The 17,566-nt window shown below is 34.0% G+C and overlaps 1 long non-coding RNA gene across 2 annotated transcripts in view; it reads right to left on the bottom strand.

The window, feature by feature from the left end:
* Positions 1 to 1,179: 1,179 nt before the first annotated feature.
* Positions 1,180 to 17,566, bottom strand: part of LOC108397328 (uncharacterized) — a 97,781-nt gene continuing 81,394 nt past the window's right edge. Inside the window, exons 4-5 of one of the 2 annotated variants that reach the window (XR_012132874.1) lie at positions 6,824 to 6,882; positions 1,180 to 1,521 (exon numbers count right to left, since the gene is read on the bottom strand). This is a non-coding gene — a long non-coding RNA (uncharacterized lncRNA). The remainder of the gene's footprint in view (positions 1,522 to 6,823; positions 6,883 to 17,566) is intronic. The other variant, XR_012132875.1, reaches the window with a different exon arrangement.

Here is a 17,566-nt window from a genome sequence, read left to right as displayed (position 1 = left end):
TTGCCTTAGGTGTTTGATCACCTTAGCTATACTCACATTATGTTATACTCACGACCCTAAAGTAGGGGTTAGGCCAAATGGGAGCACGGACAGTACCTACTTATGTATTTTTTAAATTGCACTATGGATTTTAAAAGATGTGTGTGATTTACAGTGCTAACAACAGATATTTAATTTGACTTGTTTGTTTTGCTCTACAGAGCAAGAGCTTTGCAAAATAAAATTTTGGTTATAGAAATGCTACCTAGTGTAGCTATGCTTGGTTTCCTTGATATTTCAAGTCTTAAAAGTTATCTTTTTGGTCTCTTGTCCTCTTCAAGTCTCTTTTCTTTCTAAATAGTAAGCTTTATCTTTCATAAGATCAATAGACCACTCTACTCTTTTTCCTACTATAAATTCTTAATTTATCCTTTCATTGTGGAATATTTCCTTATGACTTTATTATAATTAATAATTAAATTTCTAAAAGACCCCCTTTTGAGTCTCACATTAAAAATACACTACAGTTAAAAACATGATAAAATAAACATTAAAAAGGAATAAAATATTAAAAAGCTCAGCAAACTGGTATCAATAAACCAATAAGACAGAACTTGTCTCATCGAGGTTGCTGAGAAGGACTCTCTGTAGTCACATTTGATGGTTTCTTCTTTTCTTTTTCTTTCTTTTTTTTTTTTTTGTTCCTTATTTTCAAAGGCAGTTGCTTCTGTTTAAATGGTTTCTGCTCTCTTGGCTATTATTGGTCATGCTGTCAGTTTGAGGGATGAATGGAAAATAGTTTCTGGACTTTAAAATATTTGAATGAAGAGCCAGCTCCTCAAACAAAATCACTTAGTAAATGTACTTAACAACCTTTTAATAGTTCAATCCGGTGACTCTATGTCTGGCTCTATTTGACTAGATCTAATTTAACTGATGCCTTCAGCATAATTAATCAGATAATTCACTCTAACAAATGCCTCATGTCATGCCTCGACAACAGGCCTAAAGAGACGTGTTTTGGTATCTTGGGTCTTGCTTGCCATTCACATGACCACCTAGTTTTATTTTTTTTAGATAAAAAATGGAAGTATAAATGCTGTTTAATTGGATATCTGATAAGTTTGAGCTGATAAATGAGATAATCCAAAGTCAACAGGAAAAAATTCAGAAAATTAAAGGAAAAAATAGCATGTTTGGGTTGTCTCAGAATTATGGGTACAATATTTTGCCATGGAAAACTATTAATGACACACCACAGAACTGTAAGCATAAGTTTACCTGTAAGTTAGTCCAGTGACATTTATTTGTATCATTTGAAATTAAAAGTAAAATAGAAAAAAAAGTTTGTCAACCAAGCCAATTCAAACATTCAGAAATTATAACTTCTTTTATATATATATATAGCCCTAATGATGTCATTCATCTATTTCTTCAGTCACTGTAGTAAATTCCTGTTCTTCTATTTTTATTCTTGCATCTCCACTTTTATTCCATCTTGAGAGTCAGACCATCAGTATTTTTCCTGCACAGTATGATAGTCTGGAAACACAAATAACTGAAATTATCGACCCATTTAATAAATAAATATAACAAATATTTTGTCTGTGTGTATATATATATATATATATATATATATATATATATATATATATATATATACATTCTTCTGCTTCTTTGGTGATAATATATATACGAAAGGAAGACTGAACTGAATGAAGAGAGCTGCAGGTGACTGATCGGGTAAAATCGATAGGGTAAAATCTGACATAGAAACTAGAAAGCCTGGCTTTGGAAAACACCTCTCAAAGTGAATGAATAAAGGATTGAAAAAACAAGTAGAAAGGCATTTCAATATTGAGATGTTTTTAGGAAAGTTATGTTTAAAATTTTTTTTTTAGGAAACTGTTTTACCTGATCTGTGATATCTAGCCAGCAAACTTTAAAGTTAAATGCAATATAGGTAAAGGAGTCAGGGTTAAAAGTGTGGGCAACATTTTAAGCATTCATGAAACAGTTTATCAATTCATTGTTTTACTCTTCTTAATCACATAAAATAATGCATATAATAGTAAACAATTTTATTGTATTTTATAATAACAATAATAATTATTTTCTATGTATATTAACTTGCTTAATTTTCAAAACAACTTTATGATATAGGTATAAAAAACAGACTCAGAGAGACTGAGATATTGAGTAATTAGTTGTACATTGTATAAACTTCATGTGATAGTTTGTGAAAGTGATTATATTATGATCAGGCTAAAAATCAGCCCCACTGCCACCAAGCCTAACACTCTTATTTAGAGTACAAATTTAAGGGTGAAATCCATGAATGAAAACCTTTCCTCTAAAATTTAACATGAAATTCAGGAAAATAATTAATTCAGCAAAAGTGAAGGAAGAGAATGAAGCAATAAAGAAAAAATATGAAATATATAAATAATGTCATCTTTTAACCAATGCAAGTAATTTATATTTTGATACTAAAAACAGTCCTTTTGACTTCCATGTTATTGTTGGCATGCATTGTGACCTGACTTAACCTCTGTTAACATGAATGGATGCTAGGTGCTCCTTCACTTTTCCTCTAATCCCACGTGGTCACGCCTACACAGGAATTTAGTTCCAGCAATACTTATCCTTACTTTCTTTTGAAAAATCAAATATTTCTTTTCTACTAGATCATCTTCATATCATGGTGAATTTCGTCCTGCTCCAGGTCTCAGTCTTTGATCCACTTATGTTCTGCATCTTCTTTCACTTGTTTAGAAATCTCATCTAACCTCATAGGTGCAAATACTAACCGAGGATGGCACCTCACAATTTATGTTTCTAGCCTAGTCCTCTACCCTGAACTCCATACCAACATATCCAATTGTAAATGGTAGGATTTTCTTTCTTATGGCTGAGTAATATTCCATTGTGTAGTCATTGCAAACATATTTTGTTCAAAACTTAACTTCAGATCCACTCATCCCAAATTTTGCTTTCTTTCTAATCTCAGTTTATAGCAACACCACTTATTTCCTTTATCAGACAAAACCTTGGAATAATCTTGACTTCACTCTTTCTTTGAAATTGTACATCTAGTGCATTACTACAACTCCATTGTTTGTCTCTTCAAAACAAATCTGGTACCTGGACAATTTTTTTTATCTATGCCAAAATCGATCTGATCTGAGCTCCCACCGGTGTTAGCCCAGACAATCAGAATGGCCTTCACTTGTCTAACAAAGTCTACCCTTGCCTTGCATAATTTTGTTTTAATAAATAATGAGAGTGGCCATACCAAAATATGCGTCATATCAAGTGCTTCATCAGATCAAATACTTCAATGGCTTTATATGATTCAGGAAAAAACAAACAAACCTTATAATGCCTTACAAATAAGGTGATGATATGATCCATCATCAAAACAGGGACATTTTTTAAAATGAAAAGGGGGTTCAGTCATAACTGTACTAGTCAACAGGTATGAACTAAGACTGTCTTGGACAAACCTGGACATGGTCACCCTACGTCAAAGGTCTTATGCAATATGGTCCCGTGTTAGCCCTTTAACCTCATTTCCATCTGTTAACCTGGTCTGCTGTGACCGTACTGGCCTCCTTGCCTTTTCTCCAAAATGCAAGGGGCACTTGCACATTTTCACTGGCTGTTCTGCTTGCCTGCAACACGTGTCTCCAATATATCCATACAATTCATCCTTTATCTACTTCAGATCTTCCCTCAAATGTCATCTTCTAAGTCAGCTCTCTCTCTAACCTGTTTAACATGCGAATTAATCATACTTCCCATTTCTCTTGATGCTTTGTTTCCTCCATAGCATTTATCATCATCAGATAAACTATATTTTTTTGCTTATTGTTTGTGCTCCGCTTTTAAAATATAAGTCCCACTTGGAGAAGTATTTTTGTGTTGGTACTTTTGTCCTAATTCATTTGGAACTTAATTTTATAAGGAAGTGCTTATTAAACTTTATACCTGGCACAAACTTGTCTGGATTTTCTCTCTCCCAACTGAGTATGACTCATTTTTATACCAACTCATGGGCATATTTAAGAACATAAGAAGATGTTACATTAAGAAAATATTTTGTCAGCATATTTCATAGTTTTCAGTGAGAAGATTGAGGGAGGGGAAAACGTTAATGCAGTCTCTTAGTCCCAACATGGTGCTAGGAAATGAAATTTCTGGATAGGCTTTTAAAAGTTACCATAGCTAATAAATGGTTACCCTGTTCTTCAATTTGATCTTACACCCCAAATATCTCCAGACATATAAAGCCTTAGGATTTATTACAAATGATATCAATACTCATGTGATCTCTGCATACATAACTGAGAAGCTAGGAAAACAGGTACTTTCTTAAAATTCAGATTCCTTATTAAAATCCTCACCATGTCTCCCATTTGTTCAGGTTCTCTAGTCTAAAAACCACTTATGGGAGTAGCATCAATTGTTGCTGATGCCTTCTAAGAAAACTGTCCTTTTTTCCTGTGGGTCCCTAAAGATGAAAATTTTACATACTTATATCAGTAAACATGCTATTTATACCAAAACAATGTCATGATTTTTCACTTCAGTGAATGGCAGGGTCCAAAGTCTCTCAAACAGAGCTCCTTCTACTTGCATCTCTACCTTTTTCTCTCCATAAAGGGATCACAATAATGCTTTGTCCAGATAAAAGAACAGCAGCCGGGACATTCACTTACTTATAATTTTCTGTCCATCCTTTTGAGTTAAAAGAAACATACCTTGCATTTAAACTTTGGAAAACAAGCATAAGAATACCTGTTACCCAAATTTGGTCACCAAATTTTGACTTTGGCTAATGTCATTCTGTGACATTTGGTAATGTTAAATTGGCCTCCGTATTTCTTGAAGATATCTTCTAAAGTAATAATTACTGTATGATGAGTAAAACATTTTCTATACACTCATAATTAATTTTTATTATTTCTCCATCTTCATATTTATTTAAAATGATATTCATTTTATGATGGGTTAGCCCATGAAGAAAGAATAATTATTTTTGTCTATAACATGTTTCAAAAAGATGTGTTGTGACATCCCATTGTTATTGTGTTAAGATCTTTAAGAATCCTGTCTCTAATCTCCAAGTTTAAAAAAAATGACAAGTATTCTTGGTCAAACTTCTAAAATACTTAACCATCAAAGGAGTACAATTTGTGTTTTTGATGCAATATGCAGTTAAAGACATTTCCCACACACATTGTTGTTCCTTATTTTATAGTTTAATCAAAAGAAATATACATGAATCTTCTGATATTCAAATTTTGCCTAAATACTCATACATATAGTTATTTATAATAGAATGTCCATTTCAGATATTCTAAGAATTTTGTGAACAGCAAATATTTCTCACTGCAGTATTATCTTATAGAATGAGCAGGAACTTGGGATTTAAAATGACTGAGGTGTTATTATTATTGCCTCTCAACTCATTAGCTATATAATTTTTTTAAATTAAACTTATCTCCCTCTGTCTGGATTTAAACCTCTGGAAATGGGAAATATGCTTATGATCATAAATATTTGACCCAGCAATACTTGTGCAAGAGAAAGGAGAATGCTGTTAGTAGGATGAAGGCTTCTAAGATATATAGTATATCTTAGGAATGAGAGTGTACTGGTGTCCCAAATAGACTACAGTCAAGTCCTAGAGAACCGTGAAGAGGCCAGGCAACTGACTCAAACTTTATATTGTGTATGGTTCACTCTGTATTTTTCTTCAACTCTAGAGTGTCTTTGTTTACTTAGGAGTTCATGTGAAAAGAAAAATGGCCATTTAAAAATGTCACTTGTAGATTTTATCAATTCACAAATATATTTCAACTTAAGTTAAACTTTCCTTGCTTCAATTTCAAACTCCCAGTTGATACATAATTACTGACCCAGTTTTATGGACATGGTGACTCCTGTACTAATCCCCTGGGACCAAAGTATTAGCATCAGATTGTATAGAGTCGGCTTCTGCTGCAATCGAATGAACAGAGTGAAACCGGGTGAGAAAATATATTTAAATGGGAAAGGATGTCTAACTTTTAAATAGTTGCTCATTATAGTCAGAGAGCTATAGTCATTGAGATTTGAAAATTCTAGGCACAGAGTCTTGCTAGTAGTTGACACTTACATTTACTTGTAAAAACATTACCATTCCAGTGAGGTGTCTCTCCTGTGTCACCCTGCCAAAGTGTAATAATAGTTCCTTTAGAAGGTTTATAGACCCAGCAAACCAAACTGGCACAAGTTTAAAATCCTACAGAAATTAGATGTTACTGAACGGACTAAGAACAGGAGTAGAGGACTATAATAGATATAAATGACATGGTAGCTCAGAAGACCATGCTTGTGAGCGCATTTTGAAAAGCTCCTGCCGATCCATAAAACAATTAATTATTTAGAAGTGTTGTTTGAACCGAGGCTGGAAGTCTTATGGTATTAAGGAGATATAGAGAAAGAGAAATACTATTTCATAAATGGTATCATAAATGAAGCCAAATTGGTAATAGTAGTCTGACTTCCAGGTTAATTTGGCTAAGAAATATGCATTCATACAGCAATTACTGTGATGTAGAGATTGCTTATATTGTCAACATCCAGTTCTCATCATTTTAGGCAATCAACTAAACTGCATTTCACAAATCCTATTGCTTCAAGATGGAAGCATATGGCTCTTTTCTCAATGAGGGTGGAAATAATATAGGAAATATCTAATCCTGGCCATATAATGTACTATAGACCATGATCTTGGTATGTCTAGGTCTTTGAGGGTCTGGAGGTCAGTAGAGACACAAAGCACAATAAATCTCACCTTAGTTCTCTGCTTATGGCAGTCGTCACCCAAGGAAACAGCTCTCAGAAACACCTTAGCTTGTATAGAAAATAAACCATTATTATGTTAAACCAGTGAAATTTGAGTTGCTTGTTTCTGTATCTAATGTTCATCCTGGGTATTATAGAAAGATTGTAATGTAAAGTAGATTAAAACTCAAAAATTAGAACAAAAAATTAAGAGATGGAAAATATGAGCAAAAACAGAACAAGAGAAATCAAACAGATCTAAGATCAGACCAATAGGAGTCACCAGATTGGTAAACAGAAGAATTTGGAAGGAATCATCAAAATAATAATAATAATAATAGACCACTAAGAACCAATCCATATATGAAAAAGACCCTTGTCAAGTCTTATTACTATAATGTTTCATAACAGTGACAATTAAGAACTTCAAAGAATTTTGAGAGGAATAAACATTTCTCAGAAAAGAACTAACCTCAGAAGAAAAAACATTAGTTGTCAGGTACCCTTTCTCAGGTTTCTACCAAAGAAAAAAGGAGAGAAATCTTCTAAGGGAAAGATGGGAGAACACTCAGAGGCTATTGTTTAGGGTACCTGAAGACAAAGGATCCAAGATGCAGCCTGCACCGTCTGGAAATGGAGACCCAGAGATGGCTTACCCCTCTCAGACTAGAGATGGGTGGCCGAGGTAGGAAGGCCACTGTAAAAAATGGACCTCATATATCATCTGATATGCTTAAGTGTTTTTAAAAAATGATAATGGATGTGGGAGCATTTGGGAAAATTAATAAATTGTACAAAGAAAACTAAGAAAATTAAAAAGTGAGAGTTATTAATTCTTGAGAAAATGTGCAAGAAAGGAATTATCTTATATTCCTCTAATAAAATGTTATTTGCATAGTCATAACAACATAAACATTGTTTATCAATTTACCACGTGTATGACATAACTCACGTTGTAAGGAATAATGTATGTGTGTGTGTGTGTGTGTGTGTGTGTGTGTGTGTGTTTGTAGAGGACATTAAAGTGAACAAAACCCTCAATTGCCATAGATAATAGGAAGTCAATGACTAATGTCTAAATCTAAATTAAAAAGTAAACATGTAAGAAATAACTTAGAAAAATGGAAGTAAGTGTTTGATGATATATCCAGAGAATTAAAAATCGTTGTGCCTGGGGAACAAATTTTCAGACTACGGAAGAGTGAGACAAGATATCGCTATTTTTCTTGTCAGCACTACTTCATGTCCCTATCTGTAACAAACATTCTCAGTGAATGAACTATATACAGGTACATATGATATAAGCTGGATTTCTATTTATTTATTTATTTAATTTCAGTTATAAGATAAAATATGCTCTCAGTGTATACATATAACCCCAATGTAATGGATCTGTCTAGTGGTTTGAATGATAGAACCATAGGGAGTATGTATTTTGTAATACAACTCTGTTTCCTTCATTCTTTTGGCAAAGATCATATCCAGATACATTTAGTCAGAATCATTTCTCAGACAGTTTTTTTACTTAGGAAGTCATTAATTTTCTAAAATGTTCTAGGTGACTAGTCATTAAACAAACCCTTTCACCCAATTCAGGAAAAGACTGGCTTCTTCTTCAGTGGTAAATGACAAGTCTTCCTAGCAGTATAAGGTAACACCTGGAACATCCTGATTCACTATAAAGTTTTAAAAACCCTGCTGGGTAAGATTTTATCAGTAGGTTAACTGGCTAAACGAAGTAAATGGACTATTTATTTTCATCGCCAAAGATTTATGTGATAATTTCTTTCCTACCAACACCTCATAGCTTTCATTGAAAATTAATAAAATGGAAAAAAGTACAAAAAAATTACCCAGTATTCTATCCCCCTGCAACAGCTACTATTGACATTTTGACATTATTACCTTCCATTCGTCCTTAAAGTTTTAACTGTAGGATTTTATATTGTATACATATTTTTTATTTTTTTCACTTAGCATTATACCATAAGAAATTATCCTTATGAAAATAATTTTTGTGTCACTTTAATGACTACAAAACATGTCATCATATCAGTAATAACTCTATTTAACATTTTTACTTAATGTTTGTAGGTAAATATGGTAAATCAACCTGATTAGGCCAAACTGCCGTCATGGCAGCTGTCAGCCATTCCAGGAGTACCTGATTCCCTGAGCATGATGAGCACTTTGCAACCACTGCCAGAGGGAAGGGTGAGTTGTCAGGAAAGCCAGTCTACTCATCTCAGTACACAACATAACAATGATTTCCCTACAGTGCAGCTGCTACATGGCCACTCAGGGCCTCTAAGCAGCCTTCTGTCTCACGGAGGGCTAATTTTGCAGCTTCTGGTGTCTCCACCCTTTCCCAGTTCTGGTGAAGGCCCCACCCCTCTAGGAGGTGCTTTACCACAGACCAATTCCCCCCTAGGGGCTCCCAAATTGGAAGCCCCACAGCTGGGGAGATAACAACAGGTGAAGCTTCACCCTCTGCCACTGAATCCACTGCGGCCTCCCCACCTTCCACAGGGGGTTTCCAGGCATCTCCCCACCATCTCTAGGGGCAGCCCGCCCAAAGGTCACACCCATTTAGACAGATTTCAGGTTCAGAGGTCCTGCCAACTACAGCCAGATGTAACTCTGGGGAGAGGAAATCCTAGGGCAAAATACCTAGCTGAAAGCGAAATCAGTCAAAGGGAAAAGTAAAGTTTAAAACCCTTTTATTGCTTACAAAAAAGCCATCTGGTATCTCTCTCTCTCCTGCCATGGCAGAAGCAAGTGAATCCCCAACCCCCCAACCTCTCAGGTTCATATAAGCCTTCAGTCACCCAAGTAATTACCTATTGATATGGAGATGAACTACTTCTTTCCACCCTTTAGAAATACCTGTCGATATGGAGATGCACTAAAGCCAGGTGAGAGATTCTGGAAATAATGATATTTTACCCACAATGTTATACATTTTTTGATACCATATATAATGTTGAATTGAATGTATATTAATGCATTTGAGAATAAAGGACAAAATTATCAGAATTGGAATTAGCTCATTTTCAAAATGAAAATTGATACACACTTTCCGAAATCCATATATCTGATTACTAATACCAAGACCTTTCCCTGAGCATGCTTTGACTGTGGCAAGTGGAAGAACAAGGCTATTAGTTTCCCATATGTTATGGGTTCATTTATGTCTCCAAAAAAGATAAGTTAAAGCCTTAATCCCCAGTGCCTCAAAATGTATGAGGTATAAATAGTTAAGATTGTTAGAAAGATAGATATGAGCAGCTGGGGAAGGGAAAGAAGAGGCTCAAGGAAAAAACACTGTCCAAACTCTGCCCAGGTAGAGGGTCCCATGTGAAGACAACAAGGGCTTTTTAGGAAGGTAACTTCTCTGCCTATTGGGACCAGGCCAAATTGGTCCAAACCTGCTCCCAGCATGGGTATTATCAAACAAAACTGAGGTCAGCCCAATACACGCCTCATCCTGGAAAAGGACATGCGCACTGAGAGGGATGGCTGCAGGTGGACCTGTCAATCAAATAACCCCACCCTGTCAAGCAAAGGGGTGCCTCCCAGCCAGAATGCAATATATGGGCTTCCCGCCTAACAATAGAGGCCTTTGTCTACCTTGACTCTGGCCTGTTCCTCCTTTGGAGTGTATTCAAATAAAACTCACTCTGCTCTGCTACTGTGTCTCTGCCTTTAAATTCTTTGTTTTGGAGGGTGGAAGAACTTGAGAGGAACAAAGTCAGCCTGTAACATAAGTCATACTGAGTAGAATGGGAGCCCTGTATGGCTGGTTTCCTTACAAGCAAAGAAGAGACACACGAGGGGAGAATGTCCTATAACGAAGGAGGTACAGACTGAAATTCTGCAGCTACTCAGGCTGAGGAACGTGGTAAGGCATCAGAAATTTCATTATGAAGAGGCCAGGAAGGATTCTCTCATATAGGTTTCAGAGGGAGCATGTTCCTGCTGACATCTTAACTTTGGATTTCTAACCTCCAGAACTGAGAGACAATAAATTTCTGTTGTTTAAAGACATCTAAATTGTGGTCATTTGTTATGGTAATCCTAGGAAATGAATACAACATACACCCCCCCACACACACACACATGATCCCTACCCCACCTTCTCCTAACTCATAGTATTCCTCTATTCATTTTTCCTTCTTCAGATACTTTTCTATCTGTATTACTAATTCAAATAAATCCTTTATATTTCAGTTTTCAAGCTGACCTGCCTCTGGCCACCGAAGACACTGTTCATGCAGAAGTTCAGTTGCTTTAAAGCCTCTGTGTTTTTTTTCCTAGTTTACTATGTGAGGGTTTCAAGTCTTTCTTTATATTTTCTCATCTTCTAAGAAAGGACCCAATAGTTTTATTTTTTTAAGTCTCTTCACTTAACCTCTTCATATTTAATCACCTCTCACTTTTGGATATCTTTCCTCATTTCCCTATAGTCTAGCCTAAATTTATTTAAACATTGATTGAATTGACATTATAAAAATAGCTCACATTTACAGTTTAATTATTTGACTTCCTTCTAATAAAAAAGAAATATTTACATTAAGTTAGAATGTATATAGGAGGTCCTAGGATGTTTATTATGAAGAGGACTCTTTCTAACATGAAGGGAAAACACCTTACAGCTACTAGGAATCAGTACTGAGCTTACTGAGTTATAGTTGGATTAACTTGTTACTTACATTTGTTGAAACCTTCATTTTTTTCAACTGAGATGTTCAAAAATAAATTTAATAATAAACTGTCACATGATTCATTTCCATTGATTCATAGCTAAGTTTAGAGAACTGAGTAAGCTGATTAAAATAACTTGCTATTGTATTTGTCATCCAGGCCTATAAATTTTGTAGTAGTTTAATAATTCCTTTTGCTCAGATTGAAACTAAGCCTTTAGTTTTCCCTCCTTCAGGAGTGGTACAAGGCAGAGGGAGAAGGTATTCCCTCTATAAATTTTATCAGACCAGAAGGCCTTGCTTACAATCTAAGTATATGTAGTCATGTTCAAGAAAAATGCCTCATCAAGACAAGCTTCTTAGTCCCTTTTCTAAACATAGGACCATTCCTATATTTTTTGGATATAGAAACTTTGAACTACCCAAAGCTGTTATTCATTGTTTTTCTCAAAGTAAGGCATTCATTTAGAAATAGCTAGAAAGAGGTGTAATACAGTCACTTTAAAAAGCTATTTTTTTTTTCGGCAGACAATTTAGTCCTTTACTACATTAGGAAGTAAAGATATAGACCTCTCCTCTAAATAGATTCTAGAATAATAATAAAGCTTCTCTCTCTCCAGAAGAAAGGATGTAGCCAGAAGTTTTCTTAATATGGAGTCACTCTCCTGTAGTATATCTCACTTCATGTGCAGGTAGAGTCTGTCCCATGTCATGTTATGCTGTCAATACTGGGGCCAGGGGGACCGATACAAGCTATTGCTCTCGCTGCTGACTTCACAATTAGTGATAAAATGTCTCTGTCTCTGACTCAGAGTCAGCATTCTCTCCACACACACACACACATACCACATGCATATACATGTTTATATTTAGACATAGACACATACATAGCTGCAGGCTAATTTGTTAGCTCATAAGTAGGATGAAAATTCAGGGCCTTCTAATTTAATAGGCCTTTGTTACATTGTCTATAATACTGACACAGGTTTATATTTGCTTTAGGCAGATCTACAATATGGAGTATATATTAAGTCATAGTATTTCATAATGTTAACTTTCCTATATTTCAGAATATTAAATTTTGAAAAATGTGCTCTGATTATAGAAGAGACTGTTCTGGTTCTTAGAAAATATACACTGAAGCCTGAAGGTGTAAAGGGGGATGATGTCTGGAATTTACCTCAAGTGGGTTCAGACAAAAAATTCAAAAGAGAGATTGGTAAAGTAAATGCAGCAAGTGTTCACATTGGTGAAACTGGAGGGTCTAAGAGAGCTCCCCAAAATCACCAGAAAAGCCTTTTAATTGGGTATAGCTGAAATGATCAGATCTTCCTGCAGTAAGGAAACAAGAACCAGCTGTGACCAAGCCTTAGATGTGCCACAAAATGCGTGAAAAAGGAAATTAATAAAACAGGTTTTGCAAGATGAGGAACTGAATAAATTGTGAAGAATTGATAATTAAAAGGCTTTGTACTGGTGTATACAACAAAAAGAAGGTCTTGACATGGTTCTTGATGAGCAAGCTATTAGTCTTGGTAAGTGATCTGTGTCACTGATTCGGTTTTATCTCCTTGGAGTAGGTATTTCTCAGAGAGAGTGAAGACATTTTTACTTAATCATAGTACTAATACAGGGACAGGGAGTTAGGTTGGCTCAGTTTTCATCCTGTAACTTTTTACTAAATTTTAATTAAAGCAGAATAAAAATTTGTGAAAAAAAAACAATGTATAATATTCTCAGCTCTCTAGTCTTTGGGGTAAAATATTAGGTAATTGGAAAGATTTCTAAAATTAGAGACTGAATAACTAAATAAATAAACATAATTTTAAAAAAGACCTCTATGAGTTTGACTATCATTATCTCATAGCCATACAATACGAATAATGGCTTAAGTACATTTCCTTGGTTAAGTCAGATCACTGAGAGAAGCGGTCAACAATCCCTGTGGCCCTATGAACAATCCTCTGGTTTTGTGCAGAAGTCGAAAATCATGTATGAGTTCACAAAAACATATGTTGCAGGAATAAATGTAATTCATATAAAACTATATTATGAATAAGCAATGTAGAAAGCTCATCAAAGCCTTGTTTCCAATAAATAGCTGTTAAATAATTATGCTATAGTTGTTTGACCTTAATTGTTGTACAACACATTGCTGTGAGAAATTTGCCAAGAATATTAGCAATCATAAATCCTCACATTGTGGGGTTCTTATTTTCTACTTTATACAGTATTTTGAAATTTATGGAATTTTTATGGGAGAAAGATAAAAATGCATAAGACTCAGGAAATCAATGTTATCATTTTAAGTTTTAAAGTGTGTCAGTATTTTCCTACCATGTTTTCACAAATGTAAAAGTTTCATGCTGAGAACACAATGATCTCAAAAAATGAAAGACCAACACTGCATTTCCAAGTACCCTCAATATACTACTTCACAATTTATATTTTTATATATTTATGTTTATATGTAAATGTACACATATATCATTATATGTTGAATATAAAAGATAATATCTAGAAATGCACACCCAATATAGTAGTATCTTCAAAATTAAGAAACAAAGTAACAAATTATTCCTAACCCATTATGAATGTTCATACACATAGATGTATATTATATAAATGTAGATTATATATATGGCTGTGTATATATATATATATATATATATATATACACACATATATACATACCATATGCTTATTTGAGAGGCAAATTTCTCAGCCTTATTTTTTTATATCACCTTCTGCTCTTTAACATGTTCACTTCCTCAGAAGCCTAAGTACCAATTCTCAACTACTTACATATTGTCTAACATTATAGAGAAAACAAGCAAAAGTGTTGCATAAAAGAGGCACAATCAAGCTTCCTTTATGGCTAGGCATGGATTGTGGAGCCTTATTTGCATTTTTCAAAATCACATTTGCACATTTTCCTGGGGCATGAATCTGTGGTGACATGTTGGTATCACACTTCTTAAAGCATGATCACAGAAATAGATCTATGAATAATTGAGGTAACTAAGCTAGCCCAAAACCATAAGAATATAATTTAAATATTCGTAAGTGGTATACCTGCTTTTATAAACTTCTACTGTTGTAGATTTTTTATGTTAAATTTACAGGATAACTGTAATGTTAAAGATTGTCCCTAGGTTTGTTCATTATTAAGGACTTTTGGGGTAGGTTTCTTTTTAATAGTCTTGATGGGTGGTGTTGATTTTTATTCCATGCAGTTATTTTTAAAACATAGACTGTAGTTTTTAAAATTTAATTAAAATTTAATTAAATCTTAACTAATCCACTTCTGATTAGAGAGGCAAATTTCAGGTTCTACCGTCACTATGTGAATTTAGATATATTATTTAACTTCGTGATCTACTTTTTTTCTTTAAAATATGTTTTCATGTTAGCATAATGTAATTGTAGTTCAGAAGAAGGCTGTGGAGACAGGCTGGGCTAGAATTCATGTTCTGACATGTACTGTCTTTCTGAATTGGTCAATCATTACTGTTCCTGAGCCTCCGTTTCCTCATCTGAACAAAGATGACCTACCTTAGGGCTTTTATTATCATTATATAAGTTAATTCATGTTAAACATTTAAAGTGGTTACTTTTCTATAATAAATATACAAAAAAAGTAACAAATAATTAACTAGCATGCATTAAAGACAATAATGCTACACGGTATTCCTCAAAGAGTAGAAACAGGTACCCTCATATATTGTTCACAGGAGTCAAAGTTTAAAGTGTTTGTAACCATTAAATTTGCTAGTCTATTTCTAGGACTTAATTTCATAGAACTATTCACACAAGTTTGCAAACATACTGCCTAAAGTTGCATCACAAATAATATTGAAATATTGGAAAACAACTAAATTTTCACAGTAGAAAATTGTTTTAAAACGTTGGCAATCTTATAGTTAAACAACTCGCATCTGATGTGAAGTAAGAAAAAGGTCTACATACATTGTGAATAAAGAAAAATCAAGAATATGATGCCATTTAGTAGGTATGTGTGTGTTTAAATGCAAAAACTGGAAGAACTCATACCAAAGTGTGGTTAAAAAGGGTAATTCAGAACACATTTACTGTTTACAGCAACAAAAGCCACATATAGAATCTAGTCTGTGTAGAAAAATCTATCATATTAGCATACTATATCCCAAAGGATTAACAGTAGGTATATTTGTTCAGTGAGATAAAGGAAGCCATGTTTTCTGTTTTATATATGTCTATATTATTTGATTTTATCCTAATAAACATTTATTAATTTTATAATAAAAAAGTATTTGATGTTAAAATTCATCTACAGAAAAGCCATAATAAATACAATTGACTCTCTAACAACATGGATTTGAACTGTGCAGGTCCACTTATACTCAAATTTTTTTCAATAAACACATTGGAAATATTTCGGAGATTTGTGACAATCTGAAAAAACTATTTTCTTTTCTCCAGCTTATTTTACTGTATGAATACAGTATAGGATACATATAATGTACAAGATATTTGTTAATAGACTGTTTATGTTATTGGTAATGCTTTGAGTCAAGAGTAGGCTTGTTTTTGGGGATTCAAAAATTATATGTGGATTTTCAACTGTAGGGGTGTGGGGTTTGGTGCTCCTCAACTTCCATGTTGCTCAAGGGTCAACTGAAATGTAAAACTAAGAGTTTTTGAACTTAACAAAATCACTATTTTACTCTAATGAAAAAAAACGAATGTGTCCATTTTTATGTTAATTTTTCCCATATCACCAAGTACAGTGAATTTTCCTTATCCACTGCACATAAAGGTACCTTCACTATACTCACAACTGTGACTCTGCACATCCTGTTATCTCTGCCTGTACTTTTCTCCTTTGTCTATTTAAAGTCTACCTAATCTTTGTACCACACATTCTTTATGAAGTCTCACTGACCGATGTAATTCACAATTCTGCAGTTTCTCTACCTTTCAATCTATCATATGTCTTCAAATGTCATATTCTATTCTTGTTTCTACTTATATGACTTTTTTAAACTGTTTAGTTTTTTAATCCCTATTATTTCTAACTTGGTGGATACCTCTTAGTTAGGTTTCTGTTTTATACTTCCTTTATCTCCCCCCAAATCACCCATAATAATTATGTTTGCATAATGAACAATAGAAGATGCTTACTGTTTCAATTGATTGACAAAGTAATTATAGTTTAGATAGGATAATGACAATTTTTTGCCAATATTTACATATTCAAGAAAATTATTCCCAAACAGAAAGTGATAAAAAGTTCATATTCAAATTTTTTATTGCCTGAAGAACAGAAGAATGAAGCCTGAGTCTCCAGGGAGAAACACTTAAAAGGCATTTTCACAGAGTCTTTCCAGCAAAACAGACTTTATCTGTGCTGCTGAGAAGTCCCCAGTACCCACAAGACCAGAGGACAGCAGGAGGCCCAGAGTGTTCCTCAAGGTCTGACTGCCTGGAGAGACTCAGTGCAAGTTGCACCAGTCAGTATTGTTGCCTGCATGCGAGGTCAAATTCCGTTATTTTTTTAAAAAGTGTTTTGAGTTTTTTCAAATGCAAAATACTTTTTTTCCCTTGGGGAGTGGGTGGTTAAGGAAATAAATCATCCATATTTGTTTACCTTAAGAGCCTTCTGTTGTACTCATACCGAGAATGCAGAAAGCACTACATAAACCCTCTAAATATCATGATTAGAAACTAAACAGTGGACCATAAACATAAAACCCACTTAAATATGAAATGGAAATGTGATGGGAAACATCAGCCCTAATAAATAATAGGTGTATTGTATCTATAGGTAGAGAAGGTACCTAGACTGTGTATATATACATATATATAAATCTTGGTACTGAAATGATTGATATAGAAAAAACATTAAATGTTAGGTAGAAATCACTCATAAATTCAGATGCATTTGTCTCATCATGAAAATTTTTTGTCACTAGTAATAGGTAGCTTGAAATGTAATGAAAAGAAAAAAATTGTACTGACTCTCACTTTAAAAATGAGAAAATTGAGGTTTAGGAAGGTAATAGACACAA

The sequence above is a fragment of the Manis javanica genome, chromosome 6, assembly GCF_040802235.1.
Source record: "Manis javanica isolate MJ-LG chromosome 6, MJ_LKY, whole genome shotgun sequence".
Taxonomy (NCBI): Eukaryota; Metazoa; Chordata; class Mammalia; order Pholidota; family Manidae; genus Manis; species Manis javanica.
The sequence above is the reverse complement of the archived record's forward strand: the minus strand, read 5'-3'. Positions and strand labels throughout refer to the sequence as shown.